This window comes from Panthera onca, chromosome B2, assembly GCF_046562875.1.
Source record: "Panthera onca isolate mPanOnc1 chromosome B2, mPanOnc1 haplotype 2, whole genome shotgun sequence".
Lineage (NCBI taxonomy): Eukaryota > Metazoa > Chordata > Mammalia > Carnivora > Felidae > Panthera > Panthera onca.
The window spans coordinates 100339037-100346893 of record NC_138343.1 but is presented as its reverse complement, the minus strand read 5'-3'; the positions used below and the strand labels follow the sequence as shown (position 1 = coordinate 100346893).

At 47.4% G+C, this 7857-nt stretch overlaps 1 protein-coding gene across 5 annotated transcripts in view; it reads left to right on the top strand.

Moving 5' to 3' along the window:
* The first annotated feature begins 729 nt into the window (after positions 1–729).
* Positions 730–7857, top strand: part of FYN (FYN proto-oncogene, Src family tyrosine kinase) — a 214832-nt gene continuing 207704 nt past the window's right edge. For 4 of the 5 annotated variants that reach the window (XM_060616423.3, XM_060616422.3, XM_060616411.3 and 1 more), the window contains exon 1: positions 731–842. The gene's annotated coding sequence lies outside the window, so the exon portion shown is untranslated. Of the gene's footprint in view, positions 843–7857 lie in introns of all 5 variants that reach the window. The other variant, XM_060616416.3, reaches the window with a different exon arrangement.

Below are 7857 nucleotides of genomic sequence, written 5' to 3'. Positions count from 1 at the left end.
TGCCTTTCTGCAGTGGCAGCCGCAACCTTCCGCAAAGCAGAAACTGCAGCTCACACTCTCCCCTACTTCCCCCGCCCAAACCTACTACCTCGCAAGTCCACACAATCCTTAAAAGCACACACACAAACTCCTCCAACCTCGCATCCCCTCTTACACCCCACACCGCACGCACGCCAGGATGCCTGCTGCCACAGTAACGCTCAACCCACCCGGTGGCCCCACCCCTTTCGGCCCCGCCCCCGCCCCAGACACCAATGGTCGCCGCCCGCAGCTCCCGAAGGGTGCGTTGATAGGGCAGCGGGGCCTGCCACTCTCAGCGTGCGTCCCGCCCCCTCCTCACCCGGGGCTGGGGCTGGAGGGGCCGGAGCATCAGCGTGAGTAGCTGCGAGCAGCCGCGGTGGCGGCGGCGCGTTGTTGCAGTTGCGCCATCTGTCAGGAACGGAGCCGGCGGGGAGGGGGCTGCCGCGGGAGAGGAGGAGGGGTCGTCGTGACCAAAGGCCGCCGAGACCCGCCCGCCGGCCGGCCGCGAAAGCAGAAGCAGGCTGCCCTCGGAGCCGCGCGTCCTCCAACGTCCGGGCGCGCGGCGCTTCAGCCAGCGCACCGAGAGCTCTCTGGGCACACACAAAGCCGCCGCCCGCGCCGCACCGCCCGGCGGCCGCCGTCCGCGCCTGGGAGGGATCCGGCCGCCGGGCCGGGGACACCCGGCGCCGCCCCCTCGGCGCTCTCGGAAGGCCCACCGGCTCCCGGGCCCGCCGAGGAACCCCCGGAACCGCCTCGGCCGCGCGGGAGGAGGGCGGAGAGAAGACCATGTGAATGGGCTCCGGAGCCTAAGCGCCGCGCAGGTAAGCGGCCGGGGATGCGCCCTGGGAGGCGGTGGGGATGCTGCGGAGACGCGGGCCACCGACGCCCCCGCGCTGCGCCGCCCCCGCCGCGGGGCCCCGCGCTGCAGTCTCCCGGCCGTCGCCGCTGCTGCCTCCGGGGCGCCCCGCGGGGCTGCCGGGGAGTTGGCCCCGCTCGGAGTCTTCTCGCGGCCGCACGGGAGGACACCTCTGCGGGGTGCGGCCCTGAGGTAGCGCAGGGATGGGGGGCCCGTTTCCTCGCCTGCGAGCGGGCGCAGGGTGAGAATAGGAATTGTCAGGGGGGCGAGGCTGGCCCAGACTCCACCCTCGCCCTCCTTTCGGGGGCCCCCCGCGGGGACTCGGTCTGTGTGTGTTGTTTTAATGTCAGGGATGATGTAATCACTTAATAATTGATGCCCCGTGCTGCTTCCCTCCCCACCCCACCCCACCCCTGCCCCACTCCTCCACCTCTCGGCCTCCTTCTGCGGTCGTCGCTTTCCTCAGCTCATCCTCCTGCCTATTTCTGGCACCTCCCTAGCACTTCCCCCATCCTCCCCTTCACTCTTCCTGTGCCACCACCCGCCCAACCTTCCCCTGTCCCCCTTGCTGGAGCCTTCGCTCTTCTTCCTCTGCCTCCCCACCCCTTCTGCTCCCTCAACCTCCTTTCTCTTCCCTGCTCGCTGAATTTCCTCTCTACTTCCCCAGATCGATGACTGTTTTTTGTTTGGTCGCCTCCCCTCTCTTATCTCTGCGGCCACAGGCGGAGGGGACTGGGCCAGAAAGAGGCCACCGAGGTTGGGCCCAGGCGGAGATTTGCTGGGACTCAGTGAGAAGCGGGATAATAAAATCACCCTTCTTGCCCCTCCTCCCCTTAATAAATCACACAGACTCGTCGGGTGTGTGTGTGTGTGTGTGTGACACAAAGAGCCCTTTCAGTGTACAGAGAGGAGACGCACAAAGTACCCAAGGATGGGCACGATGATTCTTCTTTCTCTTCACTGGGGCTTCCCTTTCTCTCAGATAAAGCAGTTGATTTTCTCTCTGAGAGTCTTTCCTGCCACATTTACCAAAACATAAAAGGCCCCAGATGCTGCAGGGTGGCAGGTGCTGTCATTTTGCTGTATTCATGGACCCAGTAGCGTTGACTGGCAGCTGCAGTACTTCTTAGATTTAAGGGGGAAATGATCCCAGCAGTCCCAAGAGTTGCTTTCTTATCAAGATAGCCTTCCTCCACCTTGTTTTAACCTCCTCTCCTCTGAGGATAGGTACTAAAAAGCTGGGGTAGGATAAGTCGGTGTGGGAGCAGAAGAATTGGGCTTCTGAGTCAGATAATTAAATTAGTATTTGATACGAGTGAGGCAGCTAGATTTGCTTCTTCCCTCAAGTCTAAGAAATGCTGAAGTCTTGAAATGTTGTCTGCCCATTGGTGTTGTTTTACCCTTATATTTAAACAAGTTTCCGGGGGCATCAAAAACACAGCATTCAAATTGGTATTTGGAAGGCCGTGGGAGACTGTCTCTTCCCTGCTTCAGGGGAGTCTTCAGACACCCACATCCTTCCTCTCACCACCCCAAGCGACTGCAATACTTTCCACCCTTTGTGCTCTTTCTCCTGAGTCCTGGCCCCATGGGTACTGTGCTTTCAGATGAAGGGACTCACAGACTTTTGGAGGAAGTGGTTTGTTAACTATCTAACGTTTGGGGGTAGGGGGGCACTTAACTATGAGCCAAGGATGTAGAGAATCTTTTGATTGAACTTTGAACCATCTGTTTGGTGTTCCTCTCAAGGAGGAAATGTTAATGTAAATCTAGAGGCTTAATGTTCCATTTTGTAAGCCAGTGGCTATTACATGCTTAATTGATAATATGAAAACGTAGGTTGAACCCATTGATTCCTAAGAGCATGGCTCCTTGACTCTTGTCTTAAGTTTGTTTTTCAAGAATTTTATTAGAAAAGAGTCATTTTTCAAGAATTTTATTAGCAAAGAGTCATGATTCATTAAACATTTACTTCTGTACTTTCTACGGACATTCATCATGGAACTTTTTATATTTAAAAAAAGCAATAGGGTTAATGGGTATGCTGTAAAAACAAAGGGTTGTTTGTTTGATGCCAGACCCAGGAAGGAAAGTCAGTGCACAATAAGCTCACACTGTGTTGACCGAGCTAAAGAGACTTAATGATAAGGTTGAATGTGAACAAATGCACACTCTGCTTTCTGTACTTTATGCTTTGTCCTGGGTCTGGACTCTCCAATCCCATCAGATCTGCTTGCATTCTGTTTAACCTTTAGGGCTCAGCTCAAAAGTCTTTGATGTTTTCTTTATCCTCCCCACCAAACAAATCACCATGCCTCCAATTTTGTTTTCAGACCTCAGCAGCAGGCATAACGTTTGGCCTGTCTCTGTTTCCATCATTAATTGGTCAGCACATTGAGAGAAGGAACCTGGTCTTATCCTGTTTCAGTAAATGTGAGTTAGGTCTTTGGTATGTGCCAGGCACTTGGATTTATTAAACTAACGTTAGCAGCTGTAACAAATAGGCCTGCAGAAACGTAATGGCTCAGAGGCAATAGACATTTATTATTCCTCATGCAGTAGTCCACTTTTTAAATGCCTTGGCCTGGAAATGACACCTATCACTTCCACTGACGTTCTGTACACAAGGGCTGGTTAGGTGGCCACATTTAACTGCAGGGGAGCCTGGGAAATGTAGGTTAGCCATGTGACTAAGAAAAAAGAAGAAATGTATTTTGGGCCAGCAGCCTTGCCATATGTTGCCATTCAACAAGGCACAGTCATTGCCCTCAAGGAGTTTATAGGCTGATGAAAACTAAATTAATTGTATGGAAACCTGGAGCATAAACCCATCATTGCTTTTATTCTTTTGATTTCATAAGTTCAGATCTTTTTATTTTAAACATGTTTCAAAAAACTTTGCTTTTTGTTGGTTCAAGTAGTTCCCACTCAGTGATTACTTGTAATACAGTGATCTCATGCCTCCTGTGTTGACTTTGGTATGGTTCTTTTACTCTAGTAGAACCTTTCTTGGCCTAGATTTTTTTTGTTTGTTGATTTTATAGACTCCCAAAGTGGCTGGGAGGGTCCTTAGAAATCACAGTCCTACCTTCTTAACTGAAAGAGGAAATTAAGCAGAGTGCAGAGGAGAAACTTCTTGCCTGGGGCCATGCTAATGAGAAGGGAACCCTAGCCAGCCCAGCACTCAGTCCTGCCTGGGTCCCCTTCACCACACAGCTGTCCTGACTTGGTGATTGTGATATCTGCGTATTCCACGGAGACTAAGTTTCCAGACCTCCAGGAGCAGGGCAAACTGCTCGTGTTATAGTCTCTGTTCTCCACAGGCCTCCAAACTATTGGAGCAATGCTGTCCAAACTATTCATCATAGTTAATAATGCATATATTTTTGCTACAAACGGTTCATTATATTCCTCTGTTCTGGAAATATTAGCCAAGTGTGTTCCTGTGTGCAAGGCACTAGGAGATAGGGTCATGAAAATGAATGCATCTGCTGTCCTTTTCTTCAGGGGCTCACAGTCTGCCAGGGGAGATAAAAGTAAATAAATAATAGCTAATTTTTATCGAGCATTTATTATCTGTCAAGCGCTGTTGAAGTTCTGGTCTTAGCAATAATGATCTGAAGTGGTTTCACTTCTCTCCCTTTTACAGGTGGGAAATTGAAGCAGGGGAGGTTAAGTAACTAACTGAAGATCATATAGTTATTAGGTGGTACAGTCACAGTTCAGGCCCAATTAGTTTGGCTTCAAATCCCTTGCTCTCAGCCACTAGGCAATATGCAAAATACTATATATGGATATAATAATATTAATTAAAATACGTTACATGCCATAAGAGGAATATAGCTAAATATTTTGGAAACTGATATTTCTAGTTGTTGTGAAACAACCTTATATTTAAATTTAAAAAGTTAAAAATGGGAAAGCAAAGCATGTTGATACTGGAAATACTTTTACTCTGTGTGATTTCTATTTTAAGCTGTGTCCTTCTGTGGGCCACAGATAGGTGGGTAAATGTGAATGGTCATACATATTTCCTCATTCAGCAACATTCATTCATTGTATCTACCATTTGCCAGACACTGAGCTACGTGCTTCAGGGGCAGAGGTGTGATCCTGCTCTAAGGAACTTACCTGGACAAAGGAAGTCTCTGACTGCTGTGATTCTAGGGACCCTCACAAGAGGAAGAGAGCATGTAGAATGGAGCATGAACTACACAAAGAGGTGGAAAAGTGGGGCAGCCAGACAGCAAAGGTTGGAGGAGGTGTCTTTGAGATGAAGAGTAGGAGTCAGCTAGTAGAGTGTTGTAGAAAGGCCATTGCCCCAGAAGGCAAATGCACTTTTAGGAAATTGGAAGTAGTTTTTGGAGGGGGACGGGGGGTATTGTAGAGAGAGGAAGAAGATAGGCTAGAGAAAAATCTGAGCGTTCTTGTAAGTACAGTTGACCCTTGAACAACTTAGGTTTGCACACGGTCCACTTATATGCAGATTTTTTTTTGATAAATATGGCATATAGTATTGGAAATGTATTTTCCTGGTGATTATCTTAGCATTTTTTTCTCCAGCTTACTTTATTGTCAGGAATATAGTATATAATACATATAGCATATAAAATATGTGTTAATCAACTGTTTATGTTAGCAGCAGTCTCAACAGTAGGCTTTTAATAGTTAAGTTTTGGGGGAGTAAAAAATTATACACAAATTTTCGACTGCATGGGGATTGGCACCCCTAACTCCTGCATTGTTCAAGGGCCAGAATGTCAGAATGCCATTTAACAGTTGTAAGTGGAGATGATGCTTTGATCTAATTTGTATTTTATAAAAGATTATCTGGCCACAGTGTAGGCTGTTGCAGAGGCAGTCAAGACCAATGCGGGGAAGGTAGTTATGGAAACTCAGATGAGCAATATATAAAAGTCTGAATGGAAGAAATGGAAGTGGAGATGGAACAACAATAACAACAACAACAAAAAAAAAAAACAGTAAGAGAGGGTAAGACAGTATATTGAGGGGCAGGGAAGAAGAGGGGTCCTGGGAAATTAGGTGGAGAGAAACATGCAGACAGGTAATACAATAAGAGAGGACAGGTATGTCAAATGATGACTTTATCATGGACACTTCGGACTTTCAGGTTGAGGTATGTCATAGGAGTGAAGAGTAAGACTTAAATATACGTCTATTAGCAGCAAATTAGAAACTACTTGAAATAATGGACATGGGCAGTATACTCAGGGACTTTGTAGACAGGGCTGGGGGAGAGCCCAGGAATGGGGGAGGTTAGAGGAGCCCTGAGTGGAAGAGGCAGCCCTGAATGGAAGAGCCATAGTGTTGAGCAGGCCCAGGGGAGAGAGGTTTCCTTGATCACCAGGAGGAGAGGGTTATGCCCCGGACATTAAGCAAAATTAAGAATGAAAAGTGCAGTTTGATTTAGCACCAAAGATCTCCGAATCCAGCCAGAGCAGCATCAGAAAGATAAGGGGTGGAGGTCTAAGACTCTGCTGCTCCCTAGACCAAGATAGAAACATGTATCAAAACTGGGGAACATAGGACCTTAAGGGACTAGAGACCACGTAGTCCAACACGTCTGTTTTACTTATGAGGAAAAATGAGGCCCAGAGAGGCTAGATGACTTGTCCAAGGTGGCAGAGTCACCACTTAAGGTCCACTGTCAAGCCATTCAGTCCAGGCGAAGGATGTGGTCAAGAGCATGGACTCAGGTGTGGGCCGGGTTCAGCCCCTTCCAGCTGTGTGAACGGGGCCAAGCTACCTAAACTCTGTGCCTCCCTTTTTTCACCTTTAACCTGGAGATAATAGTTCTTACCTCAAAGCTTTGCTGTGAGGAGTCAGTGAGTTAATAAACGTAAAACCCCACATATGGGAAAAGTGATGAGTTTGCTGCTGTTGTTAAAATGTATGCGTGTGTGTGTGTGTGTACACACATACATGTAACAGATATACATACAATACATGTATCCCTTAGGGAAGGAAAGGTGAAGATGTACTGTCTGTGTAGAAGGAAATTTTGAATATTTTAGGCAGAGATTTGGGTGATGGATTGTCAGGTCTGGATCAAGAATTACTGGAAAGCTTGGAAAGTTTATATAGTATGATTGAAAACAGCATACTTAGCAAGTCTTTGTTAGAAATGCAGAGCCTTTTTTATTCTTGAGAGTAAAAAAAAAACAAAAGCACTTTGAAGTTAGCCCTATCAAAGACTTTCTTGGTTTTAGTCAGATAACCAGAATTTTAATCTATTAATAATGTAAATCCCTTGAGTTTGACTTCAGAATGTCCCCATACCTCCTGAAGACAGAACAAACTAGAGAGTAGGGGGAGAAGACATGAGTTATGACTTTCATGCACTTGGTTCCTATGAATAAATGGTGATTTGGGTTAGAGAGAGAGTGCTCAGTGTTTCTAGTTGAGCAAATCTAATTTTTAGCCACTAAAACACATGAGTAGCCTAAACCGTATTACCTGGAGGGACTTGGGTGACATGCAGTACAGACAGCCTAGGAATAAGTGGCACTCTGGACTTGATTAGGACACAGTAATCCTAGAAGGATATAAATTGAACTGGATTTATCGTCTAATAAAAACGTGGGAAGGAAAGATAATGCTTACTGACTCATGAAACTTTAACAACGTTTGTAAGGCTCTGAGTTGTCGTAATGTTTGGATGAGAGCATTTCCCCATTCATCTCCGTGCTTCCAGGGTGACCCACGTGAGGCCTCGCTCTGGATCGGAAGCCGACTTGGGTCCTTCCTGGGTATTTTTAGGAAGCAGAGGTCATCATATATTCAGCCCTTGTAGACCCCATGACCTCAACAGCACCCTGTTGGTTTGGGCAAATGTGTATTGAATGTCTATTAACTATAAATTTGGGGGAGAAAAAAAATACAGCATGAGAAAGTTTTAGCCCATTGTTTATTTCAATTCATAAGGCTTTTTCTGAGGACTGCTTATTTCTGGCCTTGTG